Below are 26,426 nucleotides of genomic sequence, written 5' to 3'. Positions count from 1 at the left end.
AGGTCATGATCTCAGGGTTGTGAGATCAAGCCCTGTGTTGGGCTCCACACTGGGCATGGAGTCTGCTTAAGATTCTCTCTCTCCCTCTTCCTCTGTCTTTCCCCCAACACTTGCTCTCTCTCTTTCTCCCTCTCTCTCTTTCTCTCAAAAATAAAAATAAATAAAAATAAAATAAAAATATTTCATGGAGACTCTACTTCCAGGTCCTGTATGACCTGGAGCAACTTAAGTATCCTCTATGAACCTCCATTTTCTTGGACCAACTCTCTTACAAGAAAAGCTAGAAAATGTGGACAGAATATTTTTTTAAAACATCAAAGTATTAGAGATACTGCAATGCAGTGAGGCTTTGTGAGAACAAGATCTGGAAGATGAAAGGAAGGTGAGAAGCAAGAATGTGGCTTTTGGTCCCCATATCCCCTCAAAGTTATTGACAATGCTGATAGCAGCAGCTGACCAGCTGAGCAGAGTTTTCATCCATCTTACAGAGACAGAAGGACAAAACTAGAATTCAGGGCCTGTTAGGGACTAAGGACCTTTGTAAACATCTTAGGTTTTCTGTTAAGACCTCAGTGCTCTACTGTGTAAAAATAGAATTGACTTTGAAACAGATCAGCCTTCACATGGGATAAAACCTCTGAATCATTTCAATCATTGATTAAATTATTATCACCTGTCCCTTGCCCATCTGCCAACTAGATGTAAAAGTAAATTCTGCCTGGAGGAATATGCCATCACATAAAGTATAAAAATATCTTTGAAGTTGCTCAAATACATTGTCCAACACTCAATAAAAATAACTAGGTTATCATGGGGAAAAAAAAAGATAAACCAAAAACCCAAAAGGGAAAATAATTAAATAGACACATAGAAGATCCAGATAGTGGAGTTACAGTACACAGAATTTAAAATAATCACAGTTAATATGTTCAAAGAATTAAAAGACAAGATACAAAATTTTGGCAAAAAGCTAGAAACCATTAAATAAAATCAAGTGACAATTTCAGTACTGAAAAATACAATAATTAAAAATAGTCACTAAATAGGTAGGTAAATAAGGATAGGAGGCCCGGTGAAGAAAGAGAATTGCGGGATGGAATATAGGTCAGAAAAAAAAGATCTAGACTAAGGTACAGGGAGACAAAGTATGGAAAATATAGGAAAGAGTTTAAAAGGCATCTGGAACACAGACAAAAGGTGTCATGTATATACATGTAACGTCATTTCCAGTAAAATTAGAGAAAATGGGGCAGAAACAATATTTGAAGGAAAAATAGCTGAGATTTTCCAAACCTGAAGGAATAAGTCAAGCCACAAATTTAAGGAGTACAAGGGACCCTAAGAATAAAACATACAAAGAAAACAACATCTACTCATATTATAAGAGAATAATTGAAAGCAAAATACAAAGTGAAAAATGTTTAAAAATAGCCAAGGAAAAAGACATATTGCTTTAAAAGAGCAATAATAATAAGACTGACATCTAACTTCTGGATGGAAATAATGGGCGGCAGAACACAATGACATGATATCTTCAAAATGCTGAAATAGATTACAGGCCAGCCTAGACCTCGATACCTAGTAGTATGATATACTTCAAAAATAATAACAAAATAAAACTTTCAGACAATCAAAAACTGAGAGAATTTTTCACCAGGAGTCTGGCACTAATGAAAAGACTAAAGAGAGATCTTAACAGGTAAATGATCTAAGATGAAAGCTTGCAAACAGAGAAAATAATGATTATCACTGGAAAAGGTAAATATGTGAGCAAATCTGAATTAATATTGAGCGCAGAAAACAATAGAAATGTCTTCTTCAACTTAAAAATGTAAATAATTAAAATATACAACAAAAAGACCATAAAATTAGTAGGGAAATGTGGGTATTCTAAGGTCCTTTTATGGTCTGGAAGATGGGTAGAGGTATTATCATTAAACTAATAAAGAGTAATTTTGTAATTTCTACTAATTACAAAAGAATATTAGACAGAGTATGTAGCTAAGAAGCTACTACAGTGGAGTCAGAATAAAACACTCGAACAGAAACCAAGAGAAGAAAAATACAAAATACAGGACAGGTGGGGAAAACAAAGCAAAGAGTAAAATAATAGCATTAAATGCCAATACATTACTAACTGTATTTAATATAAATGAACTAGGTTCCTCTCCCAGTTAGAAAGAGTAAACTCTGAAACCACCAACCCTCTCACCAATAACAGTGGTAAACTCTAGACAAAAGTAACAAGCTGAGGGCTCTGGAGAGTGAACAAAAGCAGGCCGTTTTATGAAGGGGACTCTAAGCTTGGAAGAAGAGTCCAACACCTGTTGAGTTTCCCAGTTTTTCAGTTTTGCCTTGAAGGCAGGCCATAGTTACAGCTTGGCACGGGAGGGTCAAACTCTAAGAGAGACTTCACCATCAACCTTGCCTAATGAATCAGAAGATGGAGTGTGGGGCCACGAGGGCTGCTAGACAATGAAGGAGGAATTGCTGCGAAGAGGGAACCAGACAGGGAGAATTCTAAACTCTGCCCAAATCTCTGGCTGAAACTTGAACCACACATGCACAGGGCAGATTCCAAGGAGGCCAGCTCAAGATAAAAAAGCTTAACTGATATTTGAACTGCCATCCACCTCAGATAATAGTGTTTACAGTTTGAATCTAGTCAACTTAATCACCTGCTAAAACAAACAAAATCAACCCTCTTCATGAGGCTCTAACAGAATCTGGAGTCTTGCCAACACATCATTCACAATGTCCCTGGTACAATTCCAAGTCACTGCACATAAGAAAAATGACCCAGATGTTGAAACTATCAGACAAGGATTTTGAAGCTGCTATTATAATTATGCTCAATAAGGTAAAGAAATATATGCTAGCAACAAATGAAAAGAGAAGAAATCTCAGCCCAAAGTAGAAAATATAAAAAAGAAGAAATGGGGGGCACCTGGGTTGCTCAGTCGCTAAACGTTTGCCTTCGGCTCGGGTCATGATCCCGGGGTCCTGGGATGGAGCCCCGCATCGGGCTCCCTCCTTGGTGGGGAGTCTGCTTCTCCCTCTACCTGCTACTCCCCCTGCTTGTGCTCTCTCTCAGATGTTCTCTCTCTCAAGTAAATAAATAAAATCCTTAAAAAAAAAGAAGAAATGGAATTTTTAGAACTGAAAAATACAATATCAGAAATAAACATTTGGGGCCCCTGAGTGGCTCAGTCAGTTAAGCATCCAACTCTTGGTTTCTGCTCAGGTCATGATCTCAGGGTTGTGCGATCCAGCTGCATATTGGGCTCCAGGCTCCACGCTCAGTGTGGAGGCTGCTTGAGATCCTTTCCCTCTACCCCTCCCTCCCCCTCTACCCCTAACCCCATGCGCTTGCTCTTGCGTGCTCTCTCGCTCTCTCTCTCCAATAAATAAATAAATAAAATCTTGAAAGAAAGATTCCCCAGATGAGATAAATATCAGAATAGAGATTATAGAGAAAAGAATCCATGGATATGAAAGTAGATCAATAGAAGTTATCCAATCTGAAGAAGAGAGAAAGAAATTGAAAAAAAAAAAAACAAAAAAACAGAGACCTAGGGATTTGTGGGCAATATAAAAAGGCAAGTAGAGTCTCAGATGGAGAAAAAGAATGGGGATAAAAGTATTGGCGAAAAAATAGGCTGAAACATTTCCAAATTTTCAGAAAGACAAATGTTTATAGATTTAAGAAGTTAACAAAATCACAAACAAGATAGAGATGAAGACCTAGGCACATTATATTCAATCTGATGGAAGTTTAAAATAAAAGCATTCACAGGAAACTACACACTATGCATAGTAGGACAATCCAAACAACTGCTAAACCTTCACAAGAAACAGTGGAGTTGGAAGACAAAGGAACAACTATGAAGTTAAGACAGTTCTAGACAAAGGAAAACTAGACAATTCACTGAAGTCCACAGACCTGCAGTACAAGAAATGCTAAAATAATTATTTTAGGTTTAAGGACGTGACAGAAGGAAACATTAATGTTGAGGAATAAATAAAGAGCATCAGAAATAGTAATTATAAAAGGTTATTTTAGTTTATCTGGGTTAACAGGTGAAAATAAAAACTCTTCTAAGAGATAATATGGGAAACTACCTTCATGGCCTTGGGGTAGGTAAAGATTTCTTGAACTACACTAAACTCCTATTCATCAAAACACATACATATTTATTGTCAAATGAGGATGATTTTGAGAATGAAAGGCAGCACAATTAATCATTACTCTGGAAGACTGTAAATAAACTGGGACAGTTAGGCATGAACTTAAAACACAGACACACTACCTACCTACTCATAGGTAAAAAGACAACAAGACTGTGCCCATATGTGCACCAAATATATGTACCAGAATGTTCACAGCAGCATTATCTAGAACAGTCCTAAATGGAAATATCCCAAACGTCCACTAACATTAGAAAACAGAGTGGTACAATCGTGGGAAGAAATACTATACAATAATGAAACAATGTTGCTGTATGAGATAGAGCAAAACACAGCAACACAGATTCATCTATGAAAGGTCATACTAAGCAAAAGAGGACAGACATAAAATAATACATGCTGTATGATTTCATTTACATAAGATTCAAAAACAGGCAACACTACTGTATAGTTTTAAAGATCCAACTAGTAAAATAGGGAGTAATGACTGAGAGGTGGTTTCTGGAGTACTGGTTCTATTTCCTAACCTGCGTGATAATTTCAAATATGTTTACTCTGTGATAACGCATCAAATAGTATACTTATGATTTTTAAACTTTTCTGTCTGTATATTGTTCTTCAATTAGAAAGTTTATTTAAAGAAGTAACCTAGGGGCGCCTGCGTGGTTCAGTCGTTAAGTGTCTGCCTTCGGCTCAGGTCATGATCCCAGGGTCCTGGGATCGAGCCCCGCATCAGGATCCCTGCTCCGTGGGAAGCCTGCTTCTCCCTCTCCCACTCCCCCTGCTTGTGTTCCCTCTCTCGCTGTGTTTCTCTCTGTCAAATAAATAAATAAATAAAATCTTTAAAAGGAAAATAAAGAAGTAACCTAGACCTAAATATAAAATGCAATGCTATAAAACTCCTAGAAGATAACATGGGGGAAAATTTGCATGACCTTGGGTCTGACAACAGCTTTTTACATAGAACACCAAAGGCACAATCCATGAAAGCAATTGATAAGCTGGACTTCATTAAAATTAAAAAATCTGCTCTGCAAAAGACAATGTCAAGAGAATGAGAAGACAGCCACAGACGGAGGGAAAATATTTGCAAAAGATACACATAAAGGACTGTTACCCAAAATATAGAAAGAACTCTTAAAAATCAACAATAAGAAAACACCCCAATTAAAAAATGGACCAAGGACTTTAACAGATAACTCACCAAAGAAGATATACAGATGGCAAATAAACATACGAAAAGATGCTGCACATCATATGTCATTATTGCAAATTAAAACAATAATATACACATATCTATGAGAATGCCAAAAATCCAAAACACAAACAACACCAAAAGCTGGCGAGGATGTGGAACAACAGAAACTCTCATCTATTGCTGGTAAAAATGCAAAATGGTACAGCCACTTTGGAAGACAGTTTGGTGGTTTCTGGCCAAACTAAACATACCCTGACTATATAATCCAGCAATCATGCTCCTTGGTATTTACCCAAAGGAATTGAAAACATGTCTACATAAAGACATGACCTGGATCTTTATAGCAGTTTTATTCATAATTGCCAAAACCTGGAAGCAAGATGCCTTCAGTCGGTGAATGGATAAGTAAACTGTTGTACATCCAGGCAATGGAATATTATTCAGTGCTTAAAAAAAAAAAAAAAAAGAGCTCTCAAGCCATGAAAAGGCCTGGGGGAACCTTAAGTGCATATTACTAAGTGAGAGAAACCACCCTAAAAAGGGCTCATACTGTAGGATGCCAACTACATGACATTGTAAAAAAGGCAAAACTACTGAGACAGTGAGAAGATCAGTGTCTGGGGGGAAGATGGGGTGAGCAGGTGGAGCACAGATGATTTCTGGGCCAGTGAAACTCTTCTGTACGATGTTATAATGGAGGATACATGTCATGATACATCCGTCACACCCATACAATGTACAACACCAAGAGTGAACCCTACTGTAAACTCTGAATTTAGGGTGATTATGATGTGTCCATGTGGGTTCATCACTTGTAACAAACACACTACTCTGGTGCAGGATACTGATAATGGGGGAAGCTGTGCAATTTATGGGCAACCTCTGTACTTTCAGCTCAATTTTTCTGTGGATCTAAAACTGCTCTAAAAATAAAGTATACTAAAAAAAAAACAAAACTACTTCAATGTTTACACACATAATGTAAAAGATATGCAAAATTCTTATACTCTCATCAATAATGTATCCACCCTTTTATTATTAAAACATATTTAAAATACATGGAATTTAATAAACTCCTAGACTGGAAGAATGTACAGTGTACCTGCGGCTTCCTGGTGCGGCAGGCCCAGCTTGGAAAGCTCTGGAGGAGGCACTTCTCCCACAAAGGAAGCCCTGGGCAGCACTCCCCAAAGTCAGTCTAGGGTTTAGGTTCTAATTCTCGTGACACCTTCCTTTGCTTGGCATTTTATGGTTCCATCAAGGGGGATTCCGAACAGCCTTATCCAGGAAGCCTTCGGAAGCAGCTCAGATCTTCTGACCCATCTGGCACATACGGCCACACCGGGCTCCTGCCTCAGGCCACCAGGCAGAGAGTTCTTGACTTTCAAATTTCCCGAGTCTGCTGGACGTTGCTCCGCCAGGACGCAGAACCTGCTGTCGGAGCGGATGACCCCGAGCCTAACAGCCTTTCCCAAAACTCCAGCTGCTGCTGTACCAGCTGCTGTCCTCCAAATGTGTTGCCGGCACTGCTTCCTCAATGCAAACAGAAGGCTCCAGAAGGTACCAGGGCCAGCAGAAAGAAGGAAAGGTCTCCCGGTAGCACGGGGGTGTGAGAAGGCCCTCCAGTGCACTCTAATGTCTGACTTCTAGCCTGGAATGTTTAGTGACATATCATGACAGGATCAGCAAAATTCAAACTCAGGCAGCGTTCGCTAATTTCCAGCTCTATTCCTGTCCAAGGGGCAGCACAATGTGGGGGTGAGAGCCAGGCTGCCTGAAAGAGTCAGCTGGTCCCTCAGAAGCTCTCCGTAGCTGTCCCTCCTTGGCAAGGTACATCCCCTAAGGCCAGCAGGGAAAGGAAAAAAAAAGCTGGGACCATAGTGCCAGGCTGGGCCGGTGCTTGGGGGATGGAGACATGCTTGTAGTCCAAATCTCAGAGTCTGCCTCTGTCCAGATTAAGGAGGAATGGGCAACACAAGGATTCTCCCTCTCACTTTACTGAAAATGCAAAGTTGGTTTAGAGAGGCATGTTCAGGGTAATGAGTCAAGGGCAGGCTTGGGATGTAAGACCTGTCTTCACCTGCCACCTTTATCACTACCCAGATGGGCAACCCTAAAATTACTGAACCTTTCTGAGTTTGCGTATTTGTAAAATGTGGATACTAATATCGGCATCACAGGGTTCTCGTGATAATTAAACAAAGCAATGTCTGGGAAACACTTGAGACACAGCACCTGGCCCAAAGTCCCCAATAAATGATGACTTTAACAAAAGGGGGTGGAGGGGCGCCTGGGTGGCTCAGTCGGTTAAGCGTCTGCCTTCAGCTCAGGTCATGATTCCAGGGTCCTGGGATTGAGTCCCACGTCGGGCTCCTTGCTCAGCGGGGAGTCTGCTTCTCCCTCTCCGCCTTGCTCGTGCTCTCATTCTCTCTCTCTCTCTCTCTCTCAAATAAATAAAATCTTTAAAAAAATAAAAAATAAAAATACAAGAGGGGGTGGGAGAGGGGGGCCACACTAAGGTGCAAAGGAGCCCTAAGGACAACAGTTCCTGCAGGGCTTGTGACGCACCCACAGATGCTGGAAAGCTGACAGCTGCAGCAGCACCACTGACTCCAGACAGATCAAAAACATCAGGAATATCGAGAGGGAAAAATACAGTATCAAATAAAAGTAGCTGACACGGGAATAGCAGCTCTTGCTCAAGTCACACCTCACATCTTGTAAGCGTAATAAAAAATTATCCTGTTGATAATCTCATCATTGAAGAATTGGGAATACAGAATTAAACAAGTTTATTTTTTTGGTGATGTCCCCACTGAATCTAAATTCCCTTTTCTTATTTTTATTACATATACACACTCATCAGAACGCCACATACTCACCCGTAGTTAGTGAAACGTAACACAGAAATATACTTATGGATGGAACAAAAACAATAAAGAAGGCAATTAAAATGATTTCACAAGCTGGTTTATATTTATTTCATTGCATACGTTTATAATAATTAAGGTACTAAACCAAGCACTGTCACAATCAGGAGTAACAGGAGCCACAAATCTTCCCCAAACAGTGAATGAACTTGGAGCATTTTTTGAAATACTGACTTAAAGTAAACTAGTGTTTATCGGAAAGAGAGAAATTAAAATGATGAAGATTGAGTTTATCCTGCTTTCAGTGTTAGTATTAATATGCAAAACAATCCACTGAAATATTTTATAAATTCATCTCTCTTTAAAATAACATGGAGTCTTGCTATGACCTCAAGTAGAATTCTTCAAAGAGACTTGTCTCTGGGATTTCCCTCTCGGGGGAGGTCTGTAGTTGAAAAACTAAGATGGGTAGTCTTGAGTGAGGCCATCATGAGGGTTGGGGATGTTTAATGACAACTTGGGATGACATCACACTCTCCTCTGAGCCAGAAGTCAAGCTCCTACCTACCAGAACCTAGCCAGAGCATGAAGTGCAAGACAATGGCACAGAGGATCACCTGGGGGACTTTTTTCTCTAGAAGAGGTGGAGGTAAACTTGGGCTCCGACTCAGTTGATTATATGTACAATGAGGACAAAATCAGAAACCACAAAGGCCCAGTGATGGTCCTAGGAAATGGCAGAGAGTGATAGGCTGAGACAGAGAGAAATGTAAGGGCATTTGGTGCCCAGGAAAACAGCTCTGGTGACCTCAGCCTCCAAACCATGGCATTCTGGCCTCAGACAATCATGGAGCTCACTAGGCTGGCCCTGACTCCGGAAGGATGTGATCTGCAGAGTTTACTTAAGAAATAAGGAACTGTGAACTGTATTTCCAAAGGAATTAAAATGATCATTATTTTAATGTTTTAGTGGTTAACAGAGTAAGTCTCACCCATATAGAAAATGGGCTCACTGGGAATCTTTAGTACCTGACCGCGACGAGTGAAAGAGGTGGGAGCGAGCGGTGGTGTAGGGGACACTGAACTGATAACTCAGCATCTCTGTTCAGTGTAAAATGTTCCAGTAAAATGGATGAAAGAGAATAAAGAGAAATAGCGGGTAAAGTACCAGATACAATAAAAACCAGGCACGAATTTCAAAAATACAGCTTCTTGAAAGTAAGCCTAAATTTTGGGACATGAAGCAGAAAATGTGTTTTTCTCATCAAGAGGAACAAACACAGAAGTAAAATCCCCACCAAATACACCTAAGACATCCTGCAACGTTTGATGCTCCCGCTATCAGGAGATCCGCACCCACGGCAGTTACAATAGACACACAGAAATGGGAAGCACAAACAGGGAACCCAGAGAAGAGCTTCCTGCGCTGAAGATGGGCTGAGCTTTTGCATTCTAACAATCCCAGGCATAGATAACAGGCGCTTCCCACAAATGCACTGATAAAGGCCGTCTGAGCAATACCCCGTTTGTATAAATCTCATCTCACAAAGATGACTTTATAAAAGTGAAACACACAGATGACTTTATAACACGATTTTTAGAAGTTCGTGATATTTAACTTTATAAATGCAACTTTCTGAAAAATCTGCGGTTTTCTACCATAGTGCCCCTCGGAGAACCAGTCTTCCTCGGGTAACTTCAGTCGTGCACACGCGGTAGGAAAACTGGGATGGCAGGGTCCTGGGGAGAACAGCCACCCTACCTACCTTGCTTCGGATTCGGGAGAGCAGTGACTACGCTCGTGCATCTGGAGACCGGGAGGGGTTGTCACTGCAGCAAGTGTCTGACGACAGCGCAGGAAGTGGCAGCGTGTGGACGCAGAGAAAAACTGAAGTGTGCATAAAAGGCGAAACTGTAAGGGCACTTCACAATGAGAACTGTGACATAACAAGACTAGGTCTCTCTACGTAAGAAAGAGATGTACCCGTAATATGTTTAAAGAAGATTATTATCCAGTATCCTACTGCCTTATCATTCATTCATTTCCATCATTTACTTTTCATTTTGGTATCTGAGGGGCTAAGCATAAATTATCTGAAAATTTCACTGAGCAACACCCCCTTGCCATGCCCAGAGCCCAGTACAGTGACAGACACTGCAGGTACACAGCGTCTGTGTTGCTGATGCTGAATGGATCAACAAAGGAGTGAGTGAAGGAAGGAAGAATGACCAGCGAAGCCCCTTCTCCATCCAACAGGCATTTACTGAAGAATCAACTATGTGCCAAGGTAGAGGAGTAAGCCGACAAACATGATAATGACAGACTGTGACAAGTGCCATGGAGGAAATAAATCTGATAGTATCCTACAGAGCAACTAAAGGGAGAAGATGCTCTAGATAAGGTGATTCTGGGATGCTTTCTGAGGAGGAAGCCTTTGAGCTGAGACCTAAAGTGTGAAAAGACATTATTCTGCCTTGATGTGGCAGGGAAGTGTTAGGAGTCGAGCAAAAAGAACTGTAGGTGCAAAGGCCCTGGGGCCAGAAAAGACTTGAATTATTTACAAAACAGAAAAGAGACCAGTGTAATGCCATATTTTAAATGCTGAGGAGAGTAGTGCACATGGAAATGTCATACCCAAGAAACCACTTTCAGAAAATTTTACTAAGCTCCGCAGAAGTCTACAAAGAAATGAAGTGGAGGCTCAAGACAATCACTTGATTAATTCAGACAATTCATCACACCATTATTATACCCACATTTAAGACTTTATTATGTCACATAATTAAGTCTAAACATGACATAAACACACACATGATATTTGCTTTGGTTTAGAGGATAATAATATAGATATTTATACCCCATTTATATAATTTTTAAGTTCCCTTTGGTGTGTTCACAGGATAATGATGACTTTTAAGCTTTCCAGTCTCATGAGGTTAGATTTTTTTTTTTTTCCTTCTGAGATACATAAATGAAATTCATCACGGTCCACACAGTCCACATGGCTTAGGTGTGGTATGCCCTTGGGCACTCAGGTATACCAACTGCTAAAATCCTAAAACACTGATGTGTTCATAAGATACTTACGTTGTAGTTTTTCCAGCTATGACATTTTAAGAAATATCTTGGAAGCACTTTGCACTTGGGAGACAAAGACTTATAATCCTCATAACAATTTCTCACAATTTGTCAAATCTGACTTGTAGCGTGGGTGGATTCTTACAAGTTCACAGAGTAAGAAGAATTGCATAGCAGTTAGAAAGCAAATCCACAACTTCTTTAGAGTCTCTGGTAGTATTTTAGTCAAGTCAAGCTATTTCTCTCTTACTTCCAGGCTTCCTATGCTGAAGAATGCTGTCCCCAAACTGACCATAGACCACCTTCACAGCCTTTCCTACAACTTGCTAACGTTATCGTGTAACAAGATAACGTTATCTTGCTAACGCCCTCGTCAGAGCAACCTTAAGATGTTCTCTTCAAAGTCAAAGAGACGTTAAATAACAGGCCTGAAGTTGTGCTAAATTAAAAAAAAGCAAATGGCAGAAAAATTAAAACAGAGTAATGGCCCTGTTTTTGTAAGAAATCAAATAAAGAGTGTATATAAAAACTTAAATAAATCAACCCGTCACATCTATGAATAAGGCGTAAGTCTGAGTCACCATTCGATAAGGAGAAACTACATTGGTACCAGGGCTCACCTCTGGGTGGGGCTGGAGGAGTAGGCTATCAAGGAGACAGACTTTGCTATATATATGGGACAAATGGAGAAACAAACACGTCCACACACACACACACATGCATATATATTGACTGGTGATATTATGGGTGATTTTTTACTTCATTTTTTGCTTCTCAGTATTTTCAAACGATTTTTTTAAAAACACAGGCCAGGGGGCGCCTGGGTGGCTCAGTCAGTTAAGCGTCTGCCTTTGGCTCAGGTCATGATCTCAGGGTCCTGGGATCGAGCCCCGCAGCAGGCTCCCTGCTCAGCGGGGAGTCTGCTTCTCCCTCTGCCTCCTTCCCTCGGCTCTTGCTCTGTCTGTCTCTCTCTCTCTCAAATAAATAAATAAAAATCTTTTAAATAAATAAATAAATAAATATTTTTAAAAATTAAAAAATAGGCCAGTAGATTACATTTCTGACCACATAACTTCATCCAGTTGTCAACAAAATATCTCAAACACATGGACTTTTATCTATATCACAGTCTGCACAGGTGAAGTATGCTCTTGGGCACTCAGGTCTAGCAACTGCTAAAATCCTAAAATACCAATGTTTCCATAAAATATTTAAGTTGTAGGTCTTCCAACCATGACACCTAAATATTCTCTATTTTTCTATCTATTATTTCTCAGAACTGTGCCTTTTCTAATGACTTGATGAGGGTAATCAATTAAGGTGTTTGATGAGATCAATAAAGCAAATTAGTCCTCTTAACTGGAAACCGTAATGTCCCAGAAATGTCAGGATGTTATTTGCTTCTCCACGTGTCCCATACATTTAGCAAGAAATATGGCACAGCCTGGCTGTGTTGCCAGGGAACCTGCAACTTAGCTCACGGCAACAGTCCCGATGCCTAGCACAGTCCCTGGAACACGTTAGATACTCAATAAATATTTGTGGAATGAATGAATGAATAACTGTCAACGTGTGAAGAGGTCCACAAGAAGGCAGCAGGAAGTAATAGAAAGAGCATGAGCTTTGGAATCAGACCAATCTATGCCTGAATCCCAGCCCTGCCACATACTAGCTGTACGACCTTAAGCAACATGATTCCCTTCTCTGAACTTCAGTTTCCTTAGCTGTTGACAGGGATAATAATACCTCCCCACCTCATCAGGTTTTTGAGACAACTGATTGAGATAATATACACGTACCTACACATTAGTGTTCGTTAAATGGTAGTTCCTCCTTTTTGTGCATACTTAAACTTTTGTCTAAAAATACAACCATGTACCGTCCTCTCTTTTCACCACAATATGTTTGTGAAAGATAAAAATTTATTTTTATATAATATTTTGTCCGCCTAGAATGTCACTTACCCTATTCATTCCTGTCAAGCCCAGACTCAACCTCAAGGTCAAGTTGAATAACAACCTTTGCCTCAAAGCTTTTATCACCTACTCCTATCCCCAGCAAAAAGTGAATTATTCTCCCTCAATAAACATATTATCCCACCTCTCTTAAAGCATGAGTTACATAGTTTAGAGTCATGTCTACTGGGGACATCTCCCCTTCTAGGCTACCAGCTCCCTGAAGGACAAGGGTAATTTCTGTTTCATGACTGCATCCCTCAAATGCATTGTTCATAGTACTTTCCAGGTAACAGATGTTTAGGGAATTTTTTTAAACTAAATTAAGAAACTTGATTATATTTTCCCATGGGAAGAATGATATAATAGGCTATTACAAGCCTGTTCAAGAAATTGATTTGAAATAAATTACAGATCGAATTAACAGGATAGAAGCTCAGATTCAATAACTATAAAAATAACCATGCAAATGGTAAACTTAGGCTTCAGATTCTATAAAATGTGCATAAATGGGAGCTATGCACAGTACATCGATCACAAAAGCTTCAATATAGCCACAAAAACGTACCTATAACTTAAAAAAAAAACTCCGCCACATCCTAAATTTGTCCCGACTCCTATCATCAGCTATAACAAATACAAAGCTTTCTTAAAAGTATGATACGTTGGATAAGCTACTTTTTCAACTGACGCCTTTTTCTTCCTCACCTTGTAAGTGACCTTGTAGCAAGGAGATCTATTCAAAACCATTCCAGAGGCGCCTGGGTGGCTCAGTTGGTTGGGTGACTAAGACAGTCATGATCCTGGAGTCCCGGGAATCGAGTCCCACATCGGGCTCCCTGCTCAGCAGGGAGTCTGCTTCTCCCTCTGACCCTCTTCCCTGCTCATGCTCTCTATCATTCTCTCTCTCAATAAATAAATAAAAATCTTTAAAAAAAATAATAAGGGCTCTTACTTAAAAAAAAACAAAAGAAACCATTCCACTGCCTCTCTCTTGCCTTCTCGCCCTTCCTTTCTCAGCACAGAAAAGTCATAGTCACCACTTCAATATGCCTCTTGCTAGAACCTTTGGTTATTTTTCCCCCCTTTATACGGTGCTGCTTCTTCTCCAACACGTGTCCTTCTACTCTCAACTACCTTCATGCCTGTTCCGGGCCAGCAGCGGATGCTAGTGATTCTTGAGCACTCTGTGCCAGGCATCAGGCCAAGTCCTCCAAAGGTCCCCTACCAGCCACAACCTTGCAGTGTAGCAAATGGGCCACGAAGGGGGCTCTACCTCACACCAGGGCTGGGATGGTCCAAGGAGGCTTTTCAGAAGAGACAGCTCTCAAATGGAGGTTTTAAAGGACAAATCAGACAAAGAAGAAAGAAAAGCAACTGCATGTACAAAGGGCACCAAGCTATGAAAAAGCAGGGCATGCTCAGTGCACTCTGCAAGTCCTTTCATAACAGATCAGCCAGCTGTGGTATGATACTCCCAAGGGACTGGGTAACTGAGCCTATTAGAACAAGCAGAGTCAGCTGAGGTTACTTGGGCATTCTCTCTGGAAGGCACAATTATATCAACTTACTTGAAGCCCTTATTCAGTGAAGCCTTAACCTGTGACTTAATAGGTATCATAGCCTTCTAGAAAGAAGTTTTCTTTTTTTTTTTAAGATTTTATTTATTTGAGAGAGAGAACACGAAAGAGAGAGCGAGCAAGCACGAGCGGGGGGTGGGGGGAGTGCAGAGGGAGAAGCAGACTCCCCGCTGAGCAGAGAGCCCGATGCAGGGCTTGATCCCAGGGTCCCAGGATCATGACCTGAGTCAAAGGCAGACACTTAACCGACTGAGCCACCCAGGTGCCCCAAAAGAAGTTTTCTCTTAATAAAGCCCATCATATTCTTATAATTGCTGTTCCAATCCATCCTCTCGCTACTGCCCTCATCCTGCTCCCCTGACTTTGCCAAAACCAGAGAGCCAAGCCAACATCCTATCCCCCAGGGACAGCAGGGAGCATCGGTTCAGACCAGGGTACTCAAACTTTCACCTGTATACACACCACCTGGGAATCTTGTTTAAATGCAGGTTGGTTAGTCTTTTTGAGGATGGGGCCTGAGATTCTGCATTTCTAAGAGGCTTCCAATGCTGTTGTTCCTAGGACCACACCTGGAGTAGCAAGACTCTGAGAGAGCAGATTCTCCAAGTCACACTGACTGGACTGACATTCTTCCTCCCCTCTCAGATCCCCCTTGAATAACCAGCTCTTAGCTCCAGTTTTCTCATCTTAAAGTGGCTGCTGAGCAAATTAGATGAAAATGTATAAGAGGCATCTGGCACCTGTTTGGCCTTCAAGAAATGGTGGCTCTTAATGGCAGTAGTGAATACCTTTGGGAATTGTCCAAATGTCTACTTTCATATCCTCAAAAGTAAACTGTCCCTGTGACTTTGTCACTACCTTGTTTCACAGTTCAACTTGAAATTGGAAATATTTTCCTCCCTGCCTTCGGCTGCCCCATGTACACCACATTCTCGACTGTCCACCATTGATCCGGGAACAGGGAAATCCTATGGTCTCTTATAAATTGTCATTCTCCTTTACTTATTTAAAAAAAAAAGATTTATTTATTTGAGAGAGAGAGAGAGCATGCATTTGCACAGGGGGAGGGGCAGAGGGAGAGGAAGGGGAAGAGAAGCAGACTCCCCACTGAGCGCGGAGCCCAACAGGGGGCTTGATCTCAAGGCCCCGAAATCACGACCTGAACCAAAATCAAGAGGTACTCTTCTTTACTTCTTGATATTGGTGGCCCATCACTGAAGTGATTCAGGAAGAGGCAAGACAAAAGCAGGGCCTGGCCATTTAAATGCAGTTATACCACAGTGCCTTACATTTTATAGTCCCCTCTATTGGGAGTTTGGCCAATGTTCCCACAATGTCCTCATCTCAGGAATTCCATGAATAGTGATGTCCCCCAGGGCTAACTTGATTCCTGAGCAAATGGGAGGGTTGAGCCTCTGCTCTACACTGGGAAGGGCACTGTTTTCAGGAGATTTTTTACTTCCTGTGTGACTCCAGAGCCTACCTAACTCCCATCCGGCTGGTGAGGAAGCTAGGCCAAGAATGTAACCACTCCCAGAGAAAGCCTGGACCCAGCCAGCCCTGGCTGCACACCTCAGACAGGAGAGGTATCTCTGGTTGGCTCATCCTTCTGCCAGAGGAGTTCTCCGCGTGGTCCAGGGGAGAGAGCTCTCCTGGTCCCACATTTGGATGTGGAACCAAGGTTTAACATCAAGAGCCATCCACAATCTCTATTCTCTGTGCCAGGGTGACTAATTAAGATCGAGATTCAAGAGCTCCAGGACCCCTCATCCAAACACCCTCATCACATCAGCCCATCTCTTAGCAGGTGCTAGCTCCAGTGCTAAGAACACGAAGTAGAAGCAGGAGTGAAGGTTTAAGAGGAACCATGGGAGTAAATGAGACACAGAAAGTACAAAGGTCAATGAAGCTGTTTAATGATCAATACAGTCACTACCCTTTAGCCAAATCCCCTCTCTCATTCCTAATGCCCAGTCAGCCTTCCACCAGTTTTGTTTTGTTTTTCTTAACCTGGTGAACAAGGACAATCACTAAGACAATTTGGCATATAAATACCACTGTTCCATAAGGAGATCTCTTCAAAGAATCTGTTCACTGTAAGTGTTTCAGGAAACATTCTAATCTCAAACTGAACAATTTCCCAATTCACCTGGAGACAATGCATTTGCTTACTCAAGACAATGCCCTCACCTGAACTCTGTCTTCTGACTGCTCTTGTAGGGGATCTACTTGTTTCACATCACTCTGCTTCAATGTCATACAAGAAACCCCATGAGGGCGCCTGGGTGGCTCAGTTGGTTAAGCGACTGCCTTCGGCTCGGGTCATGATCCCGGAGTCCCGGGATCGAGTCCCGCATCGGGCTCCCGGCTCAGCGGGGAGCCTGCTTCTCCCTCTGACCCTATCCCCTCTCATGCTGTTTCTCTCTCTCTGTCAAATACATAAAAATAAACAAAATCTTTAAAAAAAAAAAAAAAAAAAGAAACCCCAAGAAATTTGGGGTGGGGTCCCAGTTGCCTGGGGATTGGATCAACGTGATAACTCATGAGGCCTGTGAGTAAACTGATTAAGATCTTGCTTAGGATCAAGAACGGGGGACGATGCAAGTTAGAGAGGGATGAGACTCAGGGCAGTGGCTTCCAAGTTGGACGGGCACAATGAATGCTGTTCCACTTGTGTCAGCCTCCAGAAGAAAGACTCATCCTGCCACCCCTGCTGAGATCTGCTGGAGTGGGATGCTCGAGGCGCAGCCCACCCCCCACCCCCACACCAGGGGGAGGGGCAGCAGGGACGGAGCCACAGACTCAAAAATGAGGCAATGCCCTCACTGCTGTTCAATGTTTTCCTGCTATTTTTAGCAGTGGTGCTCAACCTCCGTGAAGTGGGAGTCTGTGAATGAATCAAATGATCGACAAGTAAATCAGAATGCAGGAAAATGGGCCGAATGGGTTTACAGGAAATAGAATAAATCAAATTCTGTAGTTAATTTTCAAAAACTCATGACATACATATTTTGATGTTTTATTTTTTCATCATTATTTTGTACTGACTATTATTGCCTACCAAACTTTCTTATTTAGAAAGACTCTTTAGAGAGAGAAGTAAGAAAATAAGAACTAAGACTACAGGGCGCCTGGGTGGCTCAGATGGTTAAGCGTCTGCCTTCGGCTCAGGTCATGATCCCAGAGTCCTGGGATCGAGTCCCACATTGGGCTCCCGGCTCAGCGGGGAGCCTGCTTCTCCCTCTGACCCTTTCCCCTCTCATGCTGTTTCTCTCTTGCTCGCTCTCTAAAAAATAAATAAAATCTTTAAAAAAAAAAAAAGAACTAAGACTACAAATTGCCCTATCAAAATGTGTGAGTGAATATTATACTCTCTTTTTCAGCACATTCAAAGTCTTCTACATTGGAGACCATGAAATGATTTGTTTGCATGAAATTCGTTCACTAAATATCATCTTTCAGCTTTTGAAGTTTTACTGTTAATAATCTTCTCTGGATTTATAATGTTGTGTAATTTGATGTCCAATAAATCATTCTTTCCTCAGTTCTACAGTGATATGCATTTTTCCACATTATGAATGCCTGGTATATAAAGAGAAACACATCCTATACACTTACCACATCCTGTGAAAACATTACAGAGAGAAGCTTGAGCAAAGGCTAAGTTCTCCACCTCCACTTGATTAAAGACTGGTTCAATGTTTGGAACAAAGACCTTGCAGATGACTTTGACTAGGTTTTCAGAAGCTCAATTCAACACTATATAGTATTTATAATTTGTCAAGTGGAATTCTCCAGAGAAACAGATCAACAGATCCAAGAAATCCTTAGCCCCATGCTTTACCCTGGAGGGCTGAAGGCAAGGACTCACAAACTTGAAAAACCATGAGGGTATGGGGCGCCTGGGTGGCTCAGTTGGTTAAGCGACTGCCTTCGGCTCAGGTCATGATCCTGGAGTCCCAGGATCAAGTCCCGCATCGGGCTCCCTGCTCGGCAGGGAGTCTGCTTCTCCCTCTGACCCTCCTCCCTCTCATGCTCTCTGTCTCTCATTCTCTCTCTCTCAAATAAATGGATGGAATCTTAAAAAAAAAGAAAAAAAGAAAAAAAGAAAAACCATGAGGGTAGGAAGAGAAAGAGAGTTGAATCTCATCATTCACAGTAGTTATGTTCTACAAAGTCACCGCAAACGATGAATTAATAAATACCGAAGCACTGTGCCTAGGAGAAACACTGCGTTAGGTTCCTGCAAGCCTCTGTTTACAACATTTTTGCCATCTGATCAATATATAACCTTGTTTCATGTGTGTTTCTGTTTAAACACATCTTGTTTACTATGTTGATTCACTAACAGGAACTCACAGCCGTCAGCACTATGACTCAGACCTGAATGGAGCTTCTGCAGCACATGTATTTTCTTCATAAAGCCATCGCAGCCTTCTTGAAGGTGCTTAGGAACACTAGACACCGCTTCGGCACTATGCTGGAGGGCTATGCTAAACAGGGAAATCACCAATGAAAAGCGCAAAAATGTGAAAAACGAGACTGTAAGTAGACTGCGAGAAAAGCATGCTTGTTTACAGTGTGAGAGCTGAAACAAGAAGGCAGAGCATCGCCTTGTTCAGCCGCAGCTGAGGACAGACACGGTGGGTGACTCAAATTTTTCACCGCTCTGCCCGTGTCCACAAATGACCACAAAAGCACTATATTGATTTTGGGTTTGCAAATAAATTTTAGAGAGCAGGCAAATTCTCAAATACAGAAAGCACAATAAGGATGGACCGTATATCTCTTCTACCTTGGGGACAAGGCTGCTATGCAGCAGGCTACCCAAAGGCAGGAGGCCCTTCCGAGGCCCACCCCAACATGTTAGGGTGATGTCCCCTTCTTCCCCGAGCAGCCTGGTCAAAGCAGAGTTTAAGCTGAGCTCTCCCAAAGGCCTGAGGAGCAGGGCGGTTCTCACTCTGGTTTCACAGGCTGTATATACTCCTACTTGTTCCCTAGAAAAGAAGAAAAAATAAAGAGACTACTCCATATCTATACATCTTAATCAAGGGCAATTTGAATTATCTCAGAAGAGCTTGCAGTTTAAACTTCAGCCCATTTTCCCCGCAGGATATTTAATCTTGAGAGAAGTGCCTCTTTATCAAGCATTTTGCCTTTTCTAATTAAATTCTGGAAGAACACTCAAAAGAGTTACTCTCCTTACCTGTCCCTGGCACAAACAAACAAGGGGTGACCTCAGGTGGTAGAGAGCCCAGAAAAGGAAGGCACCTCTTAGAAGAGCCACTTAACTAAATCAAATCATGAGATTTTCAAGAGGCCTATCATTCTGGAGAGAGAAGACAGTGATATTTTATGGGTAAGAATTTTTAAAGTTCAAAGGTAGCTTACAATTTAAAAAAAAAACAAACCTGTAAGATCAGGACAATTAAAAATACAACTTAAAAATCAGAAGAAGAACTGTAAATGTTATATTAAAGACATTGGTGAATTGAGTTAATTTGGTGAAACTAAAAAGACCCCTCAGCTCTGAGCTTTCTGGCAGCAAATGGGAAAAGGCAAGATTTTTTTTTTTTTAAGATTTTACTTATTTATTTGTTAGAGAGAGAAAGAGTGGGCGAGAGTGAGCAAGGGTACAAGCAGGGGGAGCAGCAGAGGGAGAGGGAGAAGCAGGCTCCCTGCTGAGCAAGGAGCCTGATGCAGGACTCGATCCCAGGGCACTGGGATCATGACCTGAGCTGAAGGCAAACGCTTAACCAACTGAGCCACCCAGGCGTCCCAGGAAAAGGCAAGATTTTTGATGTGCCACCTTCATCAATAGGTAAAAGCTAACATAACAGATAATCTAATCTAGAAAGAGTACATTTTGTGGGTATTAAAGTCCAGCATGTATTCATTGTGCCAACACCACCATTTTTCACCATGTCTCGGTTTCCAGGCCAGCTGATGTGCTCTAGACATGGCCGCAGCCAGCCCACAAGAGGACCATGAGCTACGTGCTAGCCAGACGAGTCTGCTGCCAGAACGACAGGTTGGAGGACTGGAGGCCCCCCTCACACAACATCTTATAAGAACACTATCAGCTGGTCACTAACAATATAAAAAAAGAATACGATGACGAAAATCCATAAAACCTTAAGATCTAATAACCTACATAAACAACCAGGAGAGGTCCAGGAGAGGGATGTGCTTCAAAGTCCAAAGAATGTCCCTGGTAACAAACTACAGTAAGAGTAAAGGTCTGATTAGATTTCCAGTTACATATTTGCCCCTGGAGCCAATCTTGGACAAAATGGCTTATATTTCTCCTGGTTAGGGTTGTTTCACCTATTGAACAGAGGTGATCTACCACTCTATCTTACTATTAAGAATAATACAATTGTGCCCTGTAAAAATGATTTTAAGGGCCTTGATTTCTTTCAAAATAAATGTAGATTTGATCATCACAAACAGTAATAACTACCCTTAGGACATTATGATAAACCTGGACATGTCCTTCTTGTTGAATATATCCAATTGCTACTACTTCCTGGCACTCATCTCTATTCCCTTGAAATGTCCTCCCACCTTCCCCTCTTCTACTACTCTGAACAGGACTCCGTTCTGCAGAGTTCTAGAACAATCAAACTTCCTGGTTAGCTTGGGATATTGATACCTGGTTCATACTCGATGTAATTTATAAGCACTCACTTTCACTCTCAAAATTGTCCCCACTATAAGAAAATAATATAATAACAAGTGTGGGTAAAAATGTGGAGATTTTGTAACCCTCATACTGTTGATTGATATAAAAATTTGTGCAGCTGCTTTGCAAAGCGAGTCTGGCAGTTCTTCAAAAGGTTAAACATAGAAGAAGTTCATTCGGCAGTTCACCCAACAATTCCATTTCTAGGTTTATGCCCAACAGAAATTAAAATACATAAATATGTAAGCTTGTGCATGAATGTTTACATCATCATTTTTCATGATAGCCAAAAAGTGGAAACAACCCACGTGTCCATCAACTGACAAAAGGATAAATAAAATAAAATGGTATATCCATACAATGGAATGTAATTCAGCCATCAAAAGGAATGAAGTATTGATATACACCACAACATGCATGAACCTGGAAATGTTAAGTGAAAGAAGTGAAAGAAGCCAGTTACAGAAGGCCACATACTGTATGAGTCCATTTACATGAAATGTCTAGAATAGGGAAATTTATAGAGACAGAAAGATTTGTGTTCTTCTGGGGCTGGGATGTGGTAATGAGAAGGAACACGGTAGTGATGGCTAATGCATCTAATATTGATTACGATGATGGTTGCACAACTCTCAAAATATACGAGGTACCATTGAATTGTACATATTAAGAGAGTGAATTGTATGGTAGGTAAATTAAATCTCAATAAAGCTGCTATAAAAAGTAATAACAAGTAAGTCAAATAATAATAATAACCCCCATCAGGAAATTACTTATACGATAACTCTACCCAGCACCAAATACCAGGTAATGAGAGGGGACTTGTAAACCTTTAGCAGTGACCTGGTAAAACCTGCTCAACTTTAATAAACCATGTGAATGAGCTAATTATGACATTTTTATATCATCCTATTTTAATGGGGTGGGGGAAGGGAGCAGAATGATGAGTTCGTGTAATTTAGTCTTTCCACAGAAAAGAATCAAATTTTTTCTCTGTGAAAAATTACCAGAATTTACAACAGCATTTCAGAAACTGTCTCGAACATAAAGCTGTTAGTACTAAAGAGTAAAAACCTTTATTCAATTAAATGTGATCCAAGAAACAAAGGTTTTTATTTATTTAAACATGTTCCAAGAAATATGTTCCACTGAGGCATTAGAATACATTAATTTACCCGCTGCAAAATCAGCATTTGAATAGAATTTCACATTGCTCTTTATTCACTAAAGACAAAAACATTTCCTATCCCCCGGACCAAAGAGTATTCTGTCCTCAACTCTCACTGAATCTTTGCCCCCCTGTTCTACTTGCCACTGATCATTCCAAAATGTTCCTTGATGGCCTCTGTATGATCCACTAATCCTTTTGCTTGGTTTTCTCCATTTTGCTTTTATTTTGGTGAAAACTTATAACACTGTCCACAAAGCACATGTGTTACAGTCAACTCAATCAATTTCTATGAAGTGACAACCATGCCCATTTCAATTAGTCTCCAGGAGAGCCTCTAAAAATTACTATTATATTTTTTTTTAAAAGTGAGGTCTTCTGTGGAGGATATTCTATCACATGTCAAATAAAATGAAAAAAAAACGATGAGTGCTAATCCTCGTGAAATCAGGTGAGAGAGTGCCTGAGTGGATGGGGAGGGCACCTACTCCTAAACATAGAGGGTCCTTAAATCTTGTGGTTCACAAAACAGATTTTGGGAAAGAAATCAAGGGTCTCCTTCAAGTCCATCTGGCATCCTTTCAAGGACTGGTCCTGATAGTGGTATGTTAAAAGTGCAATAAAGACAAAAGTAGAAAACCAAGGGGGCACAACCAATTCCTTATATGAAATAAGAAAGGTAACACGAGGTGCCAAATTAAATATAACCAAAGAAATTTATTTTGTGCACTGGATACAGACACAAAATGTACACACCTGATAATAAGGTATAACTATAAAGGATGGAAATCAATTTTTGTGCAAGGGGTATGCAATTAACCCTGTTACTGTCTACTCTTACACAATTATGTGTTTTAAAGACGAACACCAGCATGATGCCTCCAGCATAGATTAGTTATTCAATATTTCATTAGGGGTACAAAGTGATAGGGACACCTGTTTCCCTCTCTCAGTCCTATTTTTGAAAAATAACACTGATTATGCTGAATAACCACATGGGAAGACTGTGAACACTTTAATACTAAAGAACATGTTAAAGAAACATATGGAGGCTCCTCTGTCCCCTTTTGTCTCTGTGAGCACTTTGTTCCATCTGTCTTCCTATTGCTCTTCATTTTCTGCCTTTTTTGGCCCTTTTTTCTCACCAGATGTTTTCACCAGGCCCACCCCCATTTCCACATGCAGGGTTTCTTCATCTTAACCAGCCACAATATAGACATGAAGTATACTGTTACTATTTATAAAGTGAGTAAAGATATGCATTTCCTGCTACTACTTTTAATACATAAGTATTATCATAGAAAATGTTTTTCATGTATAAAAAGTACAGCCCAACTTATTTGATCCTGAGCAAAGATTTGGAGAGGAAAAATGGAAAACAGGAGGCTGTCAGCAAGCTGCAGAGGAATGCCCTCAAAAGTTACACAGGAGGGGCGCCTGGGTGGCTCAGTCGGTTAAGCCCAGGCTCAGGTCATGATCTCAGAGTCTTGGGGTGGCCTGCTTCCAGCTCTGCACTCAGTGGGGAGCCTGCTTCTCCCTCTCCCTCCGCCCCTCCCCCTGTGCGCACCCGCACTCTCTCTCTCTCTCTCAAATAAATAAATAAAAAAGTCTTTTTTTAAAAAAGTTACACAGGAATAAAAATTATGTCACTGTGAATACAAGACACTTCTTTGAATCCGCACATGGAAAATCCCCTTTGCTGCTAAAGGCAAAATCAGGGAAAACGTCTAAAAGTTAGGTGCAGGGCCCAGCCAAACATCTGGATTCAGAAGGACACCAAGACAGTCTTTCTCCTTTCTCCCTCTTGCATATCCTTGGAAAGCACATCCACTAGCACTTTACAGATCTGTGTAGAGCAAACCCGTTGGCCAACAACCTGGGCAGCTCCCATGAAACACAAGGGATATCTGGCCATGAACAAACAGATACCTCTGATGCGGGGAAAAGACTGCAAATCTAGCTGAGTTCTCAGTTACACTATTTTGTTAGAATGCTAATGACTAATTAGAAACAAAATGGCATAACTGAGAGCAAAACACAGAGAAATACATGTGGCTCCCAGAGTCTTGCCAAACTGTTGTCAATCAGTGTTTAATTTCATGCTGGTTTCCAATATATCTTGATCTACGTTAAAGAGACATTTTTAACAACCACTTCACGTCCCCTCTCAAAAGGCCTTGGGCTTCCACCCAGGTGCGAAGGGATTAGAGCTTCTTCTTAGCATCTTTCCCCCTTTCCATGGAGATGACATTCTTCACCATCATATCGGTGTGTATCATATGGGGAGATCTCTTCAGGAGGACTACAGGCTGGTTTTATTACCTCCACAGGAGAATTCTAACAGGATGGCTTGACTTTTTTTAAGCCATTAGATTTTTCCTAAGCTTTTTAAAGATGTCAGGCCATTTTTATTTTTGACATTTAAAAGCAACAGAATACAGTGATCTTTCAAATATTCTTAATCAATGGTCTCTCCACAATCCCACAGAATTGGAAGGTGGTCTTGATCAATATTTCTTACTGTGTTTCTCTGTCTACAGTCAGTATTAGGACAATCAGATCTTATTTTTCATCACTTTTCTGATAAAGAAACAGGGACTTTGGGAAAATGGACCAACAATTGATTAAGAAGTGAGCCTCAGTGGAAATCATCAATAAAATGCCTGAGGATATATTTTTATTATGAAATTAATTGATATTCAAGTTCTATGAAACTGATGTCTATGGATGTACTTAATATTTTGTAATTTATCAAATCATTAAATTGTACATAAAAGTTTTCCAGAAGCATTTACATAAATGGTAACTAATTTTTAAACGTCACTTTTTAGGGGCGCCTTTGGGTGCCTTAGTCAATTGAGCATCCGACTCTTGGTTTCAGCTCAGGTCATGACCTCAAGGTCCTGAGATCAAGCCCCGTGAAGGGCTTTGCACTCAGCAGGGAGTATGCTTGAGATTCTCTCTCTCCCTCTCACTCTGCCTCTGCCCCTTACCAGCTTACTCATGCGCTCCGTCCCTCTGTCTCAAATACATAAATAAATCTGTAAAAAAATAAATAAAATGTCACTTTTTAAAATACCTCTTCCAGGAAAAGGCCTCTTCCTTCCCAAACCAGACTATAAACTGATGAGGTGATCTCTGAGAAACACTCTTAATTTAGCAAGGTCTTAAATTTCTACTGCTATATTAGAGCTTTTCAAAATAATCTTGAATGACCCAATTAATTGGTCCTTTACATTTCATTAATATAATTAACTGTAAATGATAGCTTTATATATATACTCAAACATTTTTCTACATGTAACAGGATATTAAATGGCCAAAAGCTGAAATAAGAGCATACCATAGGCTTACTTACAGAGAAATTACTAGGATAGGGCTACGCACTACCACCACTCTGAGCTCGTGTTCCAGCCTGTTTGAGAGAAGGCTGGAGATCTGCTGGCTGAATAAGGAAGAACGTTTACACAATTGTTGGCTTGGTAAGGATTGCTGTGGAGTTCCCCTTCCTTCTTAGAGCTCGAAGGGAAGAGAACATCCCAGGGAGGGCAGCAGCAAAAGAACTCCCCCAAGACAGTGGAGGTGCGGAAAGAAATCTGGTGTCTCCCTTCCAGGCAGAACTCTTACTGAGCTGCCAAACAAAAAGCACAGGCCTCCATATACTACCACCAGAAAACTGTGGGGCAGGGGCATATATGATAGG

General features: G+C 40.9%; 1 protein-coding gene across 10 annotated transcripts in view; it reads right to left on the bottom strand.

The window, feature by feature from the left end:
- The window catches only part of PDE8B (phosphodiesterase 8B), a 218,585-nt gene that overhangs the window by 134,646 nt on the left and 57,513 nt on the right, over positions 1-26,426 (bottom strand). The window lies entirely within an intron of this gene.

The sequence above is a fragment of the Neomonachus schauinslandi genome, chromosome 7 (assembly GCF_002201575.2).
Source record: "Neomonachus schauinslandi chromosome 7, ASM220157v2, whole genome shotgun sequence".
Classification (NCBI taxonomy): domain Eukaryota; kingdom Metazoa; phylum Chordata; class Mammalia; order Carnivora; family Phocidae; genus Neomonachus; species Neomonachus schauinslandi.
The sequence above is the reverse complement of the archived record's forward strand: the minus strand, read 5'-3'. Positions and strand labels throughout refer to the sequence as shown.